The sequence below is a fragment of the Lucilia sericata genome, unplaced genomic scaffold (genome assembly GCF_015586225.1).
Source record: "Lucilia sericata isolate MDLA Ls3-8-SP2 unplaced genomic scaffold, ASM1558622v1 Contig001514F_arrow, whole genome shotgun sequence".
NCBI classification, from domain to species: Eukaryota; Metazoa; Arthropoda; class Insecta; order Diptera; family Calliphoridae; genus Lucilia; species Lucilia sericata.
This window is the reverse complement of record NW_023995441.1, coordinates 105-19,255: the sequence shown is the minus strand read 5'-3', so window position 1 is coordinate 19,255 and position 19,151 is coordinate 105. Positions and strand designations below refer to the sequence as shown.

General features: G+C 35.1%; 1 pseudogene; it reads right to left on the bottom strand.

Moving 5' to 3' along the window:
- Nucleotides 1-405: 405 nt before the first annotated feature.
- Nucleotides 406-17,676, bottom strand: LOC119611713 (annotated as a pseudogene).
- Between the last annotated feature and the right edge of the window lie 1,475 nt (nt 17,677-19,151).

Sequence of the window (19,151 nt, the reverse complement as noted above, 5' to 3'; positions counted from 1 at the left end):
TAAGGTTTATTTTATTAAATTAGTATATTTACAAATTTTCTATTAAATACAAAGATTTAAAACTAATATAACAAAAAAAGGAAGTGTTTACTTAATAAGCAAAAGTTTATGTTTAATCCTCTTATTTAAAGCTAAAAATTTTGAATTTGGAAGATGTTATTTTATTGATTAAGGCTTTATTTAGTTTACTAGAGGCTTTCATGTGTGTCTTTAATAATAATATGCTGCTTTTCGTTTTGTTTTCGATTCAACATTACGTCACTGAAATGAAAACTTCCAAAAATGTTGCTGAATGCACACAAACGTCTTGTTCTTTTCCTTACGTTTTAGGTTTTTGTTGGAATATCTTTCTTCAATCGTTGCGTTACTTAATGCGAAAAGCCTACGCTTCTTACAATTCCGTTGTTTTTTTTTGTTGAAATACTTTTTTCCGACTGACGGGTAATGATAAGTGTTTATGTGTTTCGAGTGCAAATGAATCGAATGATCATAAGAACAAATTTTACGTTCGATGTGTGTACCGATGTGTGTACTGAAGACTGCCAAATTTCGACCAGTTAACACATTTTTTTTTCGAACATTACGAATTTTCGAAATTTTACTTTATTTAATTCGAATTTCTACATATTTTAACGAATTTGAAATTTGAAACAAACTCGAGTCAATCGATTCAAATAATACATTTTGTATTCTCTTAGCACATAAAGAAATTGTTTACGCGCTCGATTTGAATATAGTCGCTTGCACACTCTCATAATTATATTCACAAAAACAAAAAACGAGTTGAATGCAATGCAGGTGGATCACTCATTGTGGGTGGTTAGCAAACAGTTTCATTCTCATACAGGCAGTCTTCTAATATGTAACAGTTTGCTATTTATTTCAAGGCAAGTCGTTCATTTCCCAAGAAAATAATCAAAATTACAGTTTTATAGCCTTTATCATCGTGAGAAGGGACACCTCTATTCTGCATTTCGATTACATTTCCGTATTCAGTTACGCTACGATCGTAAGAAAAAGAGGAAACAATTCTATTTTATTTGAATACTTTACGATTGCATGTATTCTGCATTAAGATCGTATCTACGTTTTAGTAAGTTGTTATTTCAGTGACGGATCTTCGAATCGAAATGCCGAATACCAAAGTTGTGAAACGGAGGAAATTTCGTTTCGAATTGAAATACAGAATAGGCTTGAGTATATGTTTGTCATTCCGTTCCGTTTTGGACCCTATAAATCGCTTATTTACTACAAAACTGGCATAATTCCCAATAATAAATTGCTTCGTAAAAAACCGACTTCTAATGTTTTATGATATTTTTATGAAAGCTGGAACGAATTATCGTGATCGAATTGAATCTGTTCAAAAAAAATCCCGAATTTTTAATTATGTCAATCTTGCAGTAAATGAACGATAAATAGTCTGAATCCTAATAGCTAATGATAACGTTATAAAAACCTAGGTACGATCGTAACGCAGAATACACACATTCATAAAGCATTGAAACGAAATGGAATTGCTTCTTCTTTTTTTCTTACGATTCAGTTTTTTTGCTGGAATACCCTTTTTCGATCTTTGCGTAACTGAATGCGTAAACGTAATCGAAATGCTGAATAGGGGTGAATAGAATAGAAAGGAATCGAATTATGAAATTGATTGAAACTTTTTTGTTTGAGATTCACCCCTATTCCGCATTTCGATTACGTTTCCGCATTCAGTTACGCTACGATCGAAAATTGCTATTCAAACAAAAAACGGAATCGTAAGAAAAAGATGAAGCCATTTTATTTCAATCGTAACTACGTTTTTGTAATTTTTTATTTTAGTTACGGAGCCTCGAATCGAAATGTAGAATATCAAAGAAAATTTCGATTCGAATTGAAATGCCGAATAGGGGTGATTATGCTCGAAATAGGGCGAAATTTGTTTCTGTCACGAAAGCTCATTCGATTACAAATATCATAATTTGTTCCAAAATATCGATCTCCATTAAATGACGTAACTTATACCCTGGTATTTCCAAGTACAGAGCATTAACGCGTTTGTTTTGAGGGAAATTTTTTGTTTAGAACAAACTTTTCGGTTTAAAATAAACTTTCCCGTAAAAATTTTGTTTGAGACAAACATTTCTATAGAATTTTTTTGGGACAAACTTTTCTATATAAAATTTTCATTCATTCATTTTCCAAAAGTTTGGGACAAATTTTTTTATAGGAAATTTAGTTTTCTATAGGAAATTTACTTTTCTATATGAAATTTAGTTTTCTATAGGAAATTTAGTTTTAGTCTAAAAAAATTTGTTTGAGACAACTTTTCTCAAAAAAAAAATGTTCTTTGGAACAAGCTTTTCTATGGACAATTTGCTATGGGACAAACTTTTCCCATAGAAAATGTTGTTTAGGATAAACTTCTCTATAGAAAATTTAGTTTGGAACAAATTTTTCCAGAGAAAATACTCCTTGGGAAAAACTTTAGTATTGAAAATGTTAGTTTTTTTTAATTCATTAGCAAATGTGTGAAATTTAAAACTTTGTTAAAAAAATATTCTTAAACTCACCTAAAATAACGCCAAATTTCAAGACCATCATATAATCATCATCATAATATTAGTAAAATAACGAATTTTGTATGTTGTTTAAGATTGACATCTTCTTAGAGGATTCTTTTTTATATAAATTAACATAAACACTTAATTTTGTTATATAAAAATTAATTCTAATTTTAAATCTTGGTATTTTATATAGAAAACTACTTAAACCCTCTTTTAAAATATCTTATTGTGTTAAATTTGCTTATTATTTTTAATCCTTTGTGTGTGTGTGTATGGTTTATCATTAAATATATTTTCATTTACATTATTTTTTTTAAGTTTTAGAATTTCTATACAAAATATATATAATTTACAAATTTTTAACAAACAACATAAATATTTTAAATAAATATAAAAAGAAAAGATAAATTATTTAGAAAAATTAAGAAAACATCAATAAAAAAAATTATAAAAATTAGCAAATGTTTAAAAGATTTGTTTAAAATATGTCACGTCATCAACTCATGCATCTACAACTTGGCAAAATGTTCAAAAATGTTTTAAGAGGAACAGAAAGAGTGGGAGGAGGAGGATTAGTTGTACAATGTAATTTGTCTGACTGAAAAAGCCTCGCTTGGAAGTCCGAAAAATAACGGAAGCATAGAATTTAGTTTCTTTTAAATGTATTTGTTTTTGGGTGTCTTTGTGTGTTGTGTGTGTTTATAATATTTTTTTTTAATTAATATAAAATTTTCATACAAAACAAATAAAAAATTTAATTATTATGTAGGGGAGTAGGAAGAGAGGAGCAAGCAGTATAGAATGAAATTTAGCACTTTTTTTAAAATGAAACAATTATTACAGTTTTCTGAATATCACAGAAATGAAAATTTAAAAAAAAAAATGTGTAAAAATATTAGAAAATATAATATAATTTAAGAAAAATAAATCTTGAAAAACAAGAACATGCTCTTAATATAATACACATGATGTGTGTGTGTGTGTTTTTGTTGTTGTGTAAAACAATAATAAACCGTAGAAAATTTAATAAATTAAATCATAATAATAGAACGAATAAAAACAAATATTTAAATACAAATCGTAATATTTTTATATAGATTTTCTTTTCACTATTTCTTTCTTCTTTCCGTTACTTTGTGTTTTTGTTTTTCTTTCTATTTTTAAGTAATTGCAGCTGTCAAGTAATAGAGATCCATTAGGGTCTGTACATTAATGGGTAGACATGATAAACGATCATGGGTATTCGAGTCTAATGCCAACCACGATAGTGCGTTATAACCCTCAAGTACATAACGTAAAACATCGGCAGTCAGCGTAGAGTCTAAAGGATGATCAGTTGCCGACGAATGGGCATTTGTTGAGTTGAGTATGTCATCGGGCGTTTGTATATTCGGTACATGTATGTGCAGTGCCGTTTTCAAGAATACAGGACACACATCTTCCAAATGTGGACAGGCAGACCAAAACCATGCAGGCATACGGCCGGTAGGTGCAGTTGAGACCATATAGCCAACTGCTAAAGGTTGTTGATTTATTTGACCGACCTGTGTTGATAAAAAAACAAAAATTTGAAAAAAAAAAAAAAAAGATTATTTAACTCAAGCTTTAAAATGATATTCGGATCTCAGATTTTCTGGTTATGTTAAAATCATGTATATTCTATAGTCCATACTATAGACAAGATTATGTACATATAGTTTGGACTATAATCCAGCTTATAGTCTAATCTTGAGTCTAGCCTATCGTCTGGATTATAGTGCAATCTAAAGGCTATTCTATATATAGTCTATAGTCTATACTATAGTCTAGTCTATAGTCTGGACTATAGTCTAGTCTATAGTCTGGGCTATAGTCTAGTCTATAGTCTGGACTATAGTCTAATCTATAGTATAGTCAATAGTCCAGTCTATATTTTACACTATAGTCTAGCCTGGATTATAATCTAACCTATAGACTTATCCATAGTCTTATCTATGGTCTAAACTGAACTTTATTATATACTATAATCTGGACTATAGTCTAGTCTATATTCTGGACTATAGTCTGGAATATAGTCTAGTCTATAGTCTAGACTATAGTCTAGTCTATAGTCTGGACTATAGTCTAGTCTATAGTCTGGACTATAGTCTAGTCTATAGTCTGGACTATAGTCTAGTCTATAGTCTGGACTATAGTCTAGTCTATAGTCTGGACTATAGTCTAGTCTATAGTCTGGACTATAGTCTAGTCTATAGTCTGGACTATAGTCTAGTCTATAGTCTGGACTATAGTCTAGTCTATAGTCTGGACTATAGTCTAGTCTATAGTCTGGACTATAGTCTAGTCTATAGTCTGGACTATAGTCTAGTCTATAGTCTGGACTATAGTCTAGTCTATAGTCTGGACTATAGTCTAATCTATAGTCTGGACTATAGTCTAGTCTATAGTCTGGACTATAGTCTAGTCTATAGTCTGGATTATAGTCTAGTCTATAGTCTGGACTATAGTCTAGTCTATAGTTTGGACTATAGTCTAGTCTATAGTTTGGACTATAGTCTAGTCTATAGTTTGGACTATAGTCTAGTCTATAGTTTGGACTATAGTCTAGTCTATAGTGGACTATAGTCTAGTCTATAGTCTGGACTATAGTCTGGGCTATAGTATAGTCTATAGTCTGGACTATAGTCTAGTCTATAGTCGGGACTATATAGTCTATAGTCTGGACTATAGTCTAGTCTATAGTCTGGACTATAGTCTAGTCTATAGTCTGGACTATAGTCTAGTTTATACTCTGACTTATAGTCTAGTCTGTTGTAGATTTTAAAACCAACTTACCTCTTCAATATCCTGATGTTGTGCAGAATTGAAATTATTGCCACCAACACTTTGCCAACTTCGATTGTCCTCTATGCGATCGGGACTATTGTGATTAGACATGCCACGACCTAAAAACGAATTCACAAAATACAAAAAACAATATAAAATGTTTCTAAAATTCCACAAAAAAAAAAGAAACAAAACAAAATTGAAAACAACACACTCACCTGTACCACCACCATTATCCCATTGACCTAATAAATCATCCATTAGATCGGCATCTTTGAAAACATCATTTTCATCTTCATCGTTGCCGAAATTAATAAAATCTTCATCAAGATCAACTTGAGTTTCATTTTGGAATTGACGTGTAAATGACTAAAAGATGAAAACAAACAAAAAGAAATAAATATTTTGAAAATTTAAAGCCATTACCGCAACACCTACCAAACATACAGCACTTGTGGGAAATACTAAGATATGAGTACAAGTAACATCCTGCGGAGTTGATAATGGATTCTGTATGGATATCTGTGAGAAACGTTCATCAGGTGTAAATTGATCGGGCATAACACGCAATTTTGCATCTGGTTCTAGGGTGACCAAACAAGCGCTCAGTATAGTGGGAGGATACATCAGTTGACATTGTTTACACATATCCTTAAGTTGTTTGGTGGCCTTTTGCAGATTTGATTTACCCAACAAATATGACCAGGACTTGAGTTCATTGTGACCAATGCGGCCGATACGACCAACTACCAGACGCCAAGTTTGTGTCGTCTGTGAAATTAGACCTAATATATAGTCCATGAGTTTCTTGAGACCAATACGTCTGGCAGGGGCACGACGACGTCTTGTACGATTCGGTACATCAATGTTGATGCATCTTTTCTCCAACATTTCACCGCGATCATCTGTGACGGTGGCCAGTAGCCAAGATTGATCTTCACTCAGGCAGTAGTTGCAGTACATGACAGAGTATTTTTGATCGTTGGGATTTCCGCGCATACCTCCTAAAGCAGCTCGTGAAAAATCTGTTTTATCGTTTTTCTCATGCATGGGGGCGAGTATATAGGGTGGTGTGTACATTTTATATGGTCTCCTATTCTTTTCGTCTTTGGTCTTTAGGAAGGCTTCTACATTGGCAGCGGTACCAAAGCCGGTAAGACTTTTAACCGCCTGCGCATGTACCATGTGTCGTTTACACTGTGAGAATATGTTCAAAGCCAAACATTTGATTTCATCGGAAAATCGTTTGCGATTACGAGAACGTCCCAACTCCAGGATTGACTCTAACGAAATTATCTGTATATTTATATGAGATCTTACCGATTCTGGTATGGATTTCAAAAGTTCCGAATACATTCGTAGCAGGGCAATGCATGCCATTCTTTCCAATTCGGGCGAATCAGAACCATAAGTAAAGGGTTCAACTACATAAAGTACTATAGCCGTGGGATTGACTTCTTCTAAACATTCCGCCACACCCAGAGGATCTCCCAGTATGAGAGGAGGCTTAACGTCTGGTTTTTCTGTTGAGGGTTTGTTTTCATTTAGATTTCCTTGAGCGTCGGTGCCCGAATGGCTAGAGTGTTGGGAATGGTCTCCGCCACTATGATCCATACTGGTGGAATGATCTGAAGCTGCCATGTTACCACGTTGCTCGCTATTGTCCTGGCCGGGGTTAGAGCCACCACCACCACCATTGCCGGATAATGATGATGTTGAAGATGCTGCAGCATTACTTCCTGCTGACGAGTTGCGCGTATTATTATCTAGAGGATTGAGTAGAGTCTTATCGTTTGGTACCCGATTAAGGTAAGGAGCCAGCTGATGTTGGAAGGCATATGCATATAGTCGTAATTGTTCTGCCAGTGCGGTGTCGTCTATGGATCGCAACCAGTTGTCGATGGTCGTTGTGAATGGCTTTTCCGTCGGCGGTCTTTGTTGCACAGTTAACAAGCCATTCCATCCACAAATGGGCGTGTGTTTACCCAGTTTGCACATCTCATAAGTGCTACTTAATTCCTTGAAATAGGTTTTGGTTTTACTCAAGACATAATCGCTGTCTGGCGCCATTACCAAATAGACCACATCTCTGGCATATGAGTAGGGTTCGAGCAGAAATTTATCCCAATAGTGAATCGCTAATGGAGCTACCGAAATCCAGTCTTTGTCGTGACCCACTATAACCGAAGGTATAGGCTGAGGTTCACATTGTCCGGAAGCTCGTCCAGCGAGTCGATGAAATTGCCGCCATGTCAAGGGCCCACTGACAATGTATGTGGCATCTTTGGCGCCGGCAGCATTGCGAGATTTAGAATGGAATGCATTTTGCAGCATGGGTTGCACGGACTTCATGGTCGAGACTATATCTTTGTTGCTGCGCGAAAAACCCACCGATATATAAGGCCATTTGTGAACATTTATGCGCCCCGTTAAAGCCAAAGCCAACTGGGTGTTTCCTGTTTGCTTGCGGTGAGTGGAGAAGGGCACGATTTGTTGTTCCATAATATCCATGCGTGAGCTATCGAATGCCAAACGGGCTTGTTCCAAAGCCAAGGCAATAATATCATTGGCATCGATGTACTCCAGCACATTGGCAATGGCTGCTACCGATTGGGGTTTCTGTGACTTTTTCGCCAACCTTCGCCGGTGACGTTGTAATGAACGATGTATAGCACTGCTAGACGTTTGTATAATTGAACACTGTTCGAGCAGTAAATCAAATATGGAATACGCCACCTGTTCCACTGACTTGTCTATAACTCCATTGTTATTGTTGTTATTATTAATGGCCTTCGATGTGAGCGTAGTTATTAAGGTCAACAAGGAATGTTTTTTGTGGCGACCGGGATCTTCGGCAATGCCAGTTATTTCCATCTCATCTTCGTAGAATAGACCCGCTTTACAGGCCAAACGTCGATTGATGACAGCACTGAAACCACAGGTGCACTCCACAGCATCATCGTCCACATAACCGGTGATATATTGTTGTGCATTATTGGCTGGCGTTGTGGTAGAGGGTGTCGTGGAAGAACTGGAGCCTGCTCCAGCCAACGAGGCGGGGGAGTCGAGGGAATTCGCAATGCCGCCTCCACCTAAACCTCCTCCCAATCCCACCGAACCAAAGGCACTTAGGGCACGTAATGCATTCGAAGACGTTGCCAAAGATGATGATGATGTGGGATTGAAGGTAGTTCCCGGCAGCGGCACGTATACCCCCGAATCAGAGCCACGTATATTACCGAAATGTTGATTATCTGCATTGCAAACACACACTGTACTGCTGTCAAAGTTGTGGTCACGGAAAACATTCAATGCCGTATCGTACAGTAAAATATTAACAATTACTGAACTCACTTCGGGCAGTTCGTGCGTTATGGAGTTACTATTGCTGTTACTGTTACTGCTGCCAGCTCCGGCATAATAGCCCAGGCTGGAGGATTCGCGATTGCCACCCGGCACACTGTGTGGCCCTCCAATGGTCTGCATTTGATTGTTAACACTTTGCGGTGTTTGTGGTGGTTCTTGTGAATGATACGGTCTATTGAGATATGCTGGAGTCGAAGAAGCAGTGGATAAGGCAGGACTGGAGACGGCAACTTCGTATGGCGGTGGCGGATGTATTGGTGTTTGTCTTTGTTGTTGCTGCTGATGCAACATAGGGCTCGTGTGGGGGAACGGCACATGTGTAGCTGGCGATATAGGTGACATGCCAGGACGCTGCATCAGTTGTTGCATAGTTGGTGGGGTATTGGTGAGAGCAGCCTGCGGACAATTGAGTTGATTCAACAATAAGCTACCACCACCTCCTCCTCCACTATTAAGGGGAGTAGGTACCGTATTGTGCATAGGTGACGAAGACATAGGACCCAATGGTGTACGTGGCTGCTGTTGTTGTAAGGGTGTTCGAGGAGCCGCTGACAACAGTTCATGCAATTGCTGATGTTGTTGCTGCTGCTGTTGTTGCTGATGATGCTGTAACTGTTGCTGCTGCAATTGATGTTGCTGTTGTTGTTGTTGCTGCTGCTGCTGCTGTTGGTGGGTATTTCTGGGCTGTTGCCACGAAGGTTTATATAGACAATTGGGCGGTATAACCAAAGGTGGCATGGTTAGACTGGGCAAATTTGTTAGTGGTGCATATTTCGAAGAACCCACAAATTTCGCTTGTTGCGGTGGTCGAAAAACATATGACCAATCTTCTATAGGCTCCTCAACCGGACTGCCCAGTTCAATGGAATACTCCTGCTTAATCTTTAACATACCACTTATACCCAAACAGGTATCTAGTGTCTGGCCCATTATAGTCGACGAAGTAATGACACTTAGATCCGTCATTTGTATGTCCATTTGACAAGGGCTGGAATTCGGATGATGCTGTTCGTGAGATGGAGGTGTAGGAAACATTTTCGTCAAATCCTCTGCCTGTATGGTATTTGCACCACCAACAATACCTCCACCACCTAAGCCCGATGACAGACTACCGCCACTATTGTTCAAAGACGATACAACCGCTGCGGAAGTATTGGTGTTATTACAATTTTGTAGAGCCGCCATAACGGCGGCATTGGTTGCTGCACTACTATTTCCCTGAACACCAGCGGTGCTCACTAATGCGGTATTTGTTGTTCGTTTCAATTCATCAATGGTGTTGGTGGTAATGGCACAACCATTTGATGGATTGTTTGAATCTGGCGGCGTGTGTATTTGTACACTGCCGCATTCATCGTTGGAGGATGTCTCGAACAATTGTTCTAAATCATTGGGGGAAGGATTTAAGCCCTCTACGGTAAAGAGATTGCCACCTATGCCACTCTTCGAGTCTTTACACGGCGACGTAGATGAAGTACCCATGCCAGACATCATTTCGGTTTTTATATCAAGTTCTTCAAAGAAATTTCCCGATGCAGAGGCACTAACACCTCCTCCCATCATACCACTGCCACCAATACCAGCACTCATCGAACTGTCATTATTTTTGCAATCAATTTGATTGTTTCCCAATGACGCCGAATTGCCACCAGCTGCTATTCCCACCAAACCTGTACCCATATTGACGTTTGGATCAAGATTTCCCGAATTACAGGCCATTGCTGCCGTAGGATCTATAGATAGCAGTTGCGGTCCGTAAACTGAACGAGGCGAAGGCATTCGAGGTTTTGTGTGCGTATGACCTTCATAGAGCTTTTTTGTGCACATTACTCGGCATTGTTTTGAGATTTCGTTGGGTTTAAAACGTTTAACAGGATGATTGGCCCTAAAAGAAGTTAAATTTTCAATTAATTAAAAAAAACAAGTGCCCATGTGTTCTTAAGAAACGAATTCGGATTATTTTTCGGATAATAGATATTTCCTGTATATGGAATCTTTATTGAATTATGCACCCATCGTGTTAAAATTTGGAATAATAGATCAGTTCTAGTTCAATTCTAGTTCAGTTATTGTTCAGTCAGTTCTACTTTCAGTTCTAGTTCAGTTCTAGTTCAGTTCTTGTTCAGTTCTAGTTCAGTTCTAGTTCAGTTCTAGTTCAGTTCTAGTTCAGTTCTAGTTCAGTTCTAGTTCAGTTCTAGTTCAGTTCTAGTTCAGTTCTAGTTCAGTTCTAGTTCAGTTCTGGTTCAGTTCTAGTTCATTCCAGTTCAGTTCTAGTTCAGTTCTAGTTCAGTTCTTGTTCAGATTCAGTTCTAGTTCAGTTCTAGTTCAGTTCTAGTTCAGTTCTAGTTCAGTTCTAATTCAGTCCTAGTTCAGTTCTAGTTCAGTTCTAGTTCTAGTTCAGTTCTAGTTCAGTCTAGTTCTAGTTCAGTTCTAGTTCAGTTCTAGTTCTAGTTCTAGTTCTAGTTCAGTTCTAGTTCTCAGGTCTAGTTTTCAGTTCTAGTTCAGTTCTAGTTCAGTTCTAGTTCAGTTCTAGTTCAGTTCTAGTTCAGTTCTAGTTCAGTTCTAGTTCAGTTCTAGTTCAGTTCTAGTTCAGTTCTAGTTCAGTTCTAGTTCAGTTCTAGTTCAGTTCTAGTTCAGTTCTGTTTCAGTTCTAGTTCAGTTCTAGTTCAGTTCTAGTTCAGTTCTAGTTCAGTTCTAGTTCAGTTCTAGTTCAGTTCTAGTTCAGTTCTAGTCGTTCTAGTTCAGTTCAGTTCAGTTCGAGGTCATTCTAGTTCATTCTAGTTCAGTTCTAGTTCAGTTCTAGTTCAGTTCAGTTCAGTTCAGTTCAGTTCTAATTCAGTTCCTAGTTCAGTTCTAGTTCAGTTCTAGTTCAGTTTCTAGTTCAGTTCCTATAGTTCAAGTTCTAGTTCAGTTCTAGTTCTAGTTCGTTCTAGTTCCTAGTTCTAGTTCAGTTCTAGTTCTAGTTCAGTTCTAGTTCAGTTCTAGTTCAGTTCTAGTTCAGTTCTAGTTCAGTTCTAGTTCAGTTCTAGTTCAGTTCTAGTTCAGTTCTAGTTCAGTTCTAGTTCAGTTCTAGTTCAGTTCTAGTTCAGTTCTAGTTCAGTTCTAGTTCAGTTCTAGTTCAGTTTCTAGTTCACGTTCTAGTTCAGTTCTAGTTCAGTTCTAGTTCAGTTCTAGTTCAGTTCTAGTTCAGTTTCTAGTTCAGTCTAGTTCAGTTCTATTCAGTTCTAGTTCAGTTCTAGTTCAGTTCTAGTTTCAGTTCTAGTTCAGTTCTAGTTCAGTTCTAGTTCAGTTCAGTTCTAGTTCTAGTTCAGTTCTAGTTCAGTTCTAGTTCAGTTCTAGTTCAGTTCTAGTTCAGTTCTAGTTCAGTTCTAGTTCAGTTCTAGTTCAGTTTCTAGTTCAGTTCTAGTTCAGTTCTAGTTCAGTTCTAGTTCAGTTCTAGTTCAGTTCTAGTTCAGTTCTAGTTCAGTTCTAGTTCAGTTCTAGTTCAGTTCTAGTTCAGTTCTAGTTCAGTTTCTAGTTCAGTTCTAGTTCAGTTCTAGTTCAGTTCTAGTTCAGTTCTAGTTCAGTTCTAGTTCAGTTCTAGTTCAGTTCTAGTTCAGTTCTAGTTCAGTTCTAGTTCAGTTCTAGTTCTAGTTCAGTTCTAGTTCAGTTCTAGTTCAGTTCTAGTTCATTCTAGTTCAGTTCTAGTTCAGTTCTAGTTCAGTTCTAGTTCAGTTCTAGTTCAGTTCTAGTTCAGTTCTAGTTCAGTTCTAGTTCAGTTCTAGTTCAGTTCTAGTTCAGTTCTAGTTCAGTTCTAGTTCAGTTCTAGTTTAGTTCAGTTCTAGTTCAGTTCTAGTTCAGTTCTAGTTCAGTTTAGTTCAGTTCTAGTTCAGTTCTAGTTCAGTTCTAGTTCAGTTCTAGTTCAGTTCTAGTTCAGTTCTAGTTCAGTTCTAGTTTTAGTTAAGTTCCAGTTCTATCACAATTCAAGTTAATCATAATTTCAATTAAACTGTTGATTTAATTTAAATACAAACTTATTTCTCTTCAATTGTATGTAAACTGTTTAATTTAAATCATAACATTAATCTAAGAACCCAAGATGATATTAACTAAATGCTCCATAGAAAATATCCCTTTAAAAGTTCTATATACTTTATTTCAGTTCGAAAAAAAATTAAAAACTTACCAAGCATCTTGTACACTAAAATCATAGAGTACATCTAACTTGAGGCAATCTTCATTAGCAACCGTATCAATATCTTTAACATTGATTTTTGGCGGTTTATATAAATTCAAAAAATTTTGCATTGCATTTGTGGCTGAAGACAGTGGGGATTCATTTCTATTCACGTTATTATTGGGTAAAAACCGAACTGTTCATGATGCAGTTGGGATTACTGATATTGTTGTTGTTGGCTGTAGACTCTAGTTTAATATCAATTGAATTGTTAATTGGGCCAATTGCTGCTAGTTGTGGTTTCCTGACATATGCATATTGGCATGTTAAGGGTTTGTAGTTAAAGATGCAGGGTTTGTAATCAATTTCTTAACAGATATGGAACCACACTGCTGCTGTTGTGTTGTTGTTTGTTGCTGCTGTTGTTGTTGAGGAGTAGGTGTACAACGACCAACACTTGAGGGAAGGAGGCACCCTGCCGGGACCAATATTACCACCAACACCACCGCCAATAGTATTTATGCATTCCTTCCACTGATGGAGGAGGCTCTACACTTGGCGTAGGATGAACGTAAGGTGACGCTGTTATACTTTTATTATCATGTTGATCTGTGGGAGTAGGAGCTGGAGTATTTTTATCCAATAAATGATCTATTGGTGTGGGAGGTTGTTGCAAATTCGATACTGATGTGGGAGCACGTGGACTCATTGATAAAAGCTGTAAAGTGAAATAAAATAATAAAACATTTTTTTATTATTAAATTATCTATTCGTAGAAAATGAAAAAAATAATATCTACACTTACTTGATCGGCTGGTGGTACTGATTGTGGCTGAGATAATGCTGAATTTGGATGGGGTGATGCAGCGGGTGTACCTGGTGAACCCACTGATGGTATTGGCATACAATCAATTAATGAATTGCGGGAATAACTTGATATACCACCTTGTAATGGTGTACCATGACCAGGTGTTTGCCCAGAAGACGGTGTTTGTGATGAAGTCAATGACCTGTAAATTATATTAATTTATTTGTATTTTTTAATATTTAGTTTTCAATATTTGGAAAATATTTTTATTTATTTACATTTATAAATTTTTCATAAATTTTAGTTAAACATTTTTAATATTCTTACTAAATAATAATAATTAAAATGCTCTAACTACCAAAATGAACAATACTTTTTTTACAATTTACCGCATCCATTATAAAAATTAAAAAAAAGCATACAAAAAGAAAATTACATAGATATCTATATAAAATAGATATAAATCATGCATTAGTGCCATAACCGTTTAGTAAATTCTATAAAAAATGAACATTTTAAGCTTGTTTTAAGACCTTTACTTTTTACAGTTTTCAATTATTATAATGTTTTAATTTGATTTCTTTAAGCTGTTTTATTAATTTTATAAATAGATAATTTAATAATGTTCAATTTAAGAAATTTGTTGATTAAACTTGGCATCCTCAAGTCCAAGTTAGAAGGAAATTTTTTGTGTTTAAGAAAAAATTATAACCTATTTTATACAGTATTGTTCGAAACCAAACAACTAGTTCTAGTAGTTATTATTTCCTTTCAATTGATAACTTTATAATGTTTACATTATCATTTTCATTTGTTAGTTAAGATCAAGTTCAGTTCTAGTTCAAGTTCTGTTCTAGTTCAGTTGTAGTTCAGTTGTAGTTCAGTTCTAGTTCAGTTGTAGTTCAGTTCTAGTTCAGTTCTAGTTCAGTTCTAGTTCAGTTCTAGTTCAGTTCTAGTTCAGTTCTAGTTCAGTTCTAGTTCAGTTCTAGTTCAGTTCTAGTTCAGTTCTAGTTCAGTTCTAGTTCAGTTCTAGTTCAGTTCTAGTTCAGTTCTAGTTCAGTTCTAGTTCAGTTCTAGTTCAGTTCTAGTTCAGTTCTAGTTCAGTTCTAGTTCAGTTCTAGTTCAATTCTAGTTCAATTCTAGTTCAGTTCTAGTTCAGTTCTAGTTCAGTTCTAGTTCAGTTCTAGTTCAGTTCTAGTTCAGTTCTAGTTCAGTTCTAGTTCAGTTCTAGTTCAGTTCTAGTTCAGTTCTAGTTCAGTTCTAGTTCAGTTCTAGTTCAGTTCTAGTTCAGTTCTAGTTCAGTTCTAGTTCAGTTCTAGTTCAGTTCTAGTTCAGTTCTAGTTCAGTTCTAGTTCAGTTCTAGTTCAGTTCTAGTTCAGTTCTAGTTCAGTTCAGTTCTAGTTCAGTTGTAGTTCAGTTCTAGTTCAGTTCTAGTTCAGTTCTAGTTCAGTTCTAGTTCAGTTCTAGTTCAGTTCTAGTTCAGTTCTAGTTCAGTTCTAGTTCAGTTCTAGTTCAGTTCTAGTTCAGTTCTAGTTCAGTTCTAGTTCAGTTCTAGTTCAGTTCTAGTTCAGTTCTAGTTCAGTTCTAGTTCAGTTCTAGTTCAGTTCTAGTTCAGTTCTAGTTCAGTTCTAGTTCAGTTCTAGTTCAGTTCTAGTTCAGTTCTAGTTCAGTTCTAGTTCAGTTCTAGTTCAGTTCTATTTCAGTTCTAGTTCAGTTCTAGTTCAGTTCTAGTTCAGTTCTAGTTCAGTTCTAGTTCAGTTCTAGTTCAGTTCTAGTTCAGTTCTAGTTTTCAGTTCTAGTTCAGTTCTAGTTCAGTTCTAGTTCAGTTCTAGTTCAGTTCTAGTTCAGTTCTAGTTCAGTTCTAGTTCAGTTCTAGTTCATTCTAGTTCAATTCTAGTTCAATTCTAGTTCAGTTCTAGTTCAGTTCTAGTTCAGTTCTAGTTCAGTTCTAGTTCAGTTCTAGTTCAGTTCTAGTTCAGTTCTAGTTCAGTTCTAGTTCAGTTCTAGTTCAGTTCTAGTTCAGTTCTAGTTCAGTTCTAGTTCAGTTCTAGTTCAGTTCTAGTTCAGTTCTAGTTCAGTTCAGTTCTAGTTCAGTTCTAGTTCAGTTCTAGTTCAGTTCTAGTTCAGTTCTAGTTCAGTTCTAGTTCAGTTCTAGTTCAGTTCTAGTTCAGTTCTAGTTCAGTTCTAGTTCAGTTCTAGTTCAGTTCTAGTTCAGTACTAGTTCAGTTCTAGTTCAGTTCTAGTTCAGTTCTAGTTCAGTTCTAGTTCAGTTCTAGTTCAGTTCTAGTTCAGTTCTAGTTCAGTTCTAGTTCAGTTCTAGTTCAGTACTGAACTATAGTTCAGTTCTAGTTCAGTTATATAGGTTTCACAATGGACTTCATACTGTTAAAGAATATGTAATTTGGTAAATTATGAACAGGATAGAATTCGTCTCTCCAATTCATATTCACATTTAGTTTCAATAATCTATGAATTCTGTAGTTTCCTATTTTATTTAATTCTTCAAAATTACCAAATTTTTAAAAATTGTTTATAATATTGCTAAAAAGTATTTAAACTTAACTGAGCCAAAAAAGCATGCAAACAATACTATGTTCCTTTAATGCAATTTGTTAACCATATACCGTTAAATATTTAAAATAAATATAAATGTACAATATAGGAAAGCCTTAAAAGCTTAAAATCAAAGTTAAAATTTAACAAATGTTTATAAAACATTTAATAAATTTAAAATTTGATTCTTATAAAGCTAATTTAATATTAAATATAAATATTTTTGCTTAACAGCCCAAAGAATTTATGATTATTTGTCATTCTAGTACTTTTTTACATTTATAAACTATACACTAAGAAACTTCCAATCCCATACCATGAAAAACTAAGAGCAAATACCAATATTCCATCTAATATTGAGAGAAAGATGTTTATACAATAGAAAAAGTAAAGAAGAATCTGAATAATCTACAATTTTTTTTTATATGTAAACGATTCAACGATCAATAATGTTTAGCTTTTTTGGTGTAGTGGTGGTGAGATTATTATAATGTTTTATACTAGTTTTTATTTGCTGTTTGGCGATAACTGGCGATATTTTGTTGTGAATATAATTTGTTGTAATGACTTTTTTGTGGTGGAATTATACACATGTTGTTGATGTTTTCAAGACCCATTAACTCAGTTTAGTAAATAAATTTAAATTTACATGATTGCAGCAACCATTTTACATTTTATAAATTATACAATCAAAGGTGAAATTAGTTGAACTGAAAAAATGTATTTAAGGAGAGCGGGGGTTTGTTTTAATATACAATATGGTGAAAAAAGTACACAGCGAATTGATTGATTGAATGATATTTCAATTGACTGACTGATGCGACTGATTTGATTTGATCAGAACACATGTCGAGAAATATCTATATAGTAGAGAAGTTTAAATAAGACAACACAAACCTTTGTTTTGGTATAGTGTCTGAAGAGCAAGAAGAACTTTGATAAAATGATGCTGTATAACAAGCGGCAGGATTATTGGATTTATTTGAAGAAATGGTCGTGCTGTTGGTGGTTGCAGTAGTATTATTACTGGTAGTGAATTGAGAGGAGAAAGAATTCTTAGAATTTGTACTACTATTATTATTATTATTTTGGCTGGTGCTTGTTGTTATTATAGATGTATTTGAAAAGCGAATAGAAGTGCTGCATTGTTGCTGTTGTGACCCGTCAATATTGTCTACAACATCGCAGCTATCATGAACAGTAATATCCAAATGTCGTTTATGAAATGGTATTCTTTGTATACGTAATGAGTTGGTTTTCATGTTATCGCCCTGCTGTTGTTGGCTTAAGGGTGTAGAAGGTCTTGTATGATGACTAACGGCTCCTGCAGAATTACTACCACTGAATTGGTGTTGTTGTTGTGTATGATTGAGATGCAGAGTAGACGAACCAAATGTATGAGTTTTATTTAAAGCCATTGCCATGGAACTACTGCCTAAACGCATAGCTACCCGCCGCTGCCATAGAAGACGTTGAAGAAGGACTCAAACACGACAAGCCAACGCTAGTTGTTGGTGTGACACCCATATTACCACTTGCGGCAATGTTTACCGATGTTGAGGAGGACGCAGTAACTGCTGTTGTTAATGTTGATTTTGAGCTAAATTGAAAACTAAAAATTGTTTTGTATTTGTTTTCATTGTTTTGTTGTTGATTTTTTTTTTTTAACACCAAAGAATTTAATATACATTTTATTTCTTGTTTCTATTACATAATTTTATAAAAATTATTTTTTGGTTTAAGTATTTTAACACAACTTAAAAAAAAAAAACATATGGTGAGTTAAATAATTTAGCATCTAAAGCATTTAGAGCATTTTAATTTATATGACAACTGTTCGGTTTTTAAGTATTTAAACTACTGAATAAAATTTTAACAAAAAGACAACTGTGACATGCATTTAGAATTTTAACTAAAAACAAACATAGAATCAGCTTTATTTGAACTTGTTTGTATGTTTTTGCATGCCTTAAACAAAATGTGAATAAGTGTATTCATATTATCAATTAAATTAACACTGAAGGAAAGCTACAGATTTGCAAAAAAAAAATAGACGAAAAAATAGATATTGAGACTTAAATATTTGGGTGAAAATAAACTTAACCACATATGGTTATTACAATACTTTTTTTCATTTACACCTCCCAGCATACTTCATTGCTTTAGGAAAACTATGAACGGAATTTTAAAAATAGGAACATACTGGTTTCTATTATCTACTTCAAAACTTTTAATATTGTACTTAAGTTCTAGTTCAATTCTAGTTCAGTTCTAGTTCAGTTCTAGTTCAGTTCTAGTTCAGTTCTAGTTCTGTTCTAGTTCAGTTCTAGTTCAGTTCTAGTTCAGTTCTAGTTCAGTTCTAGTTCAGTTCTAGTTCAGTTCTAGTTCAGTTCTAGTTCAGTTTACTTCAGTTCTAGTTCAGTTCTAGTTCAGTTCTAGTTCAGTTCTAGTTCAGTTCTAGTTCAGTTCTAGTTCAGTTCTAGTTCAGTTCTAGTTCAGTTCTAGTTCAGTTCTAGTTCAGTTCTAGTTCAGTTCTAGTTCAGTTCTAGTTCAGTTCTAGTTCAGTTCTAGTTCAGTTCTAGTTCAGTTCTAGTTCAGTTCTAGTTCAGTTCTAGTTCAGTTCTAGTTCAGTTCTAGTTCAGTTTAGTTCAGTTCTAGTTCAGTTCTAGTTCAGTTCTAGTTCAGTTCTAGTTCAGTTCTAGTTCAGTTCTAGTTCAGTTCTAGTTCAGTTCTAGTTCAGTTCTAGTTCAGTTCTAGTTCAGTTCTAGTTCAGTTCTAGTTCAGTTCTAGTTCAGTTCTAGTTCAGTTCTAGTTCAGTTCTAGTTCAGTTCTAGTTCAGTTCTAGTTCAGTTCTAGTTCAGTTCTAGTTCAGTTCTAGTTCAGTTCTAGTTCAGTTCTAGTTCAGTTCTAG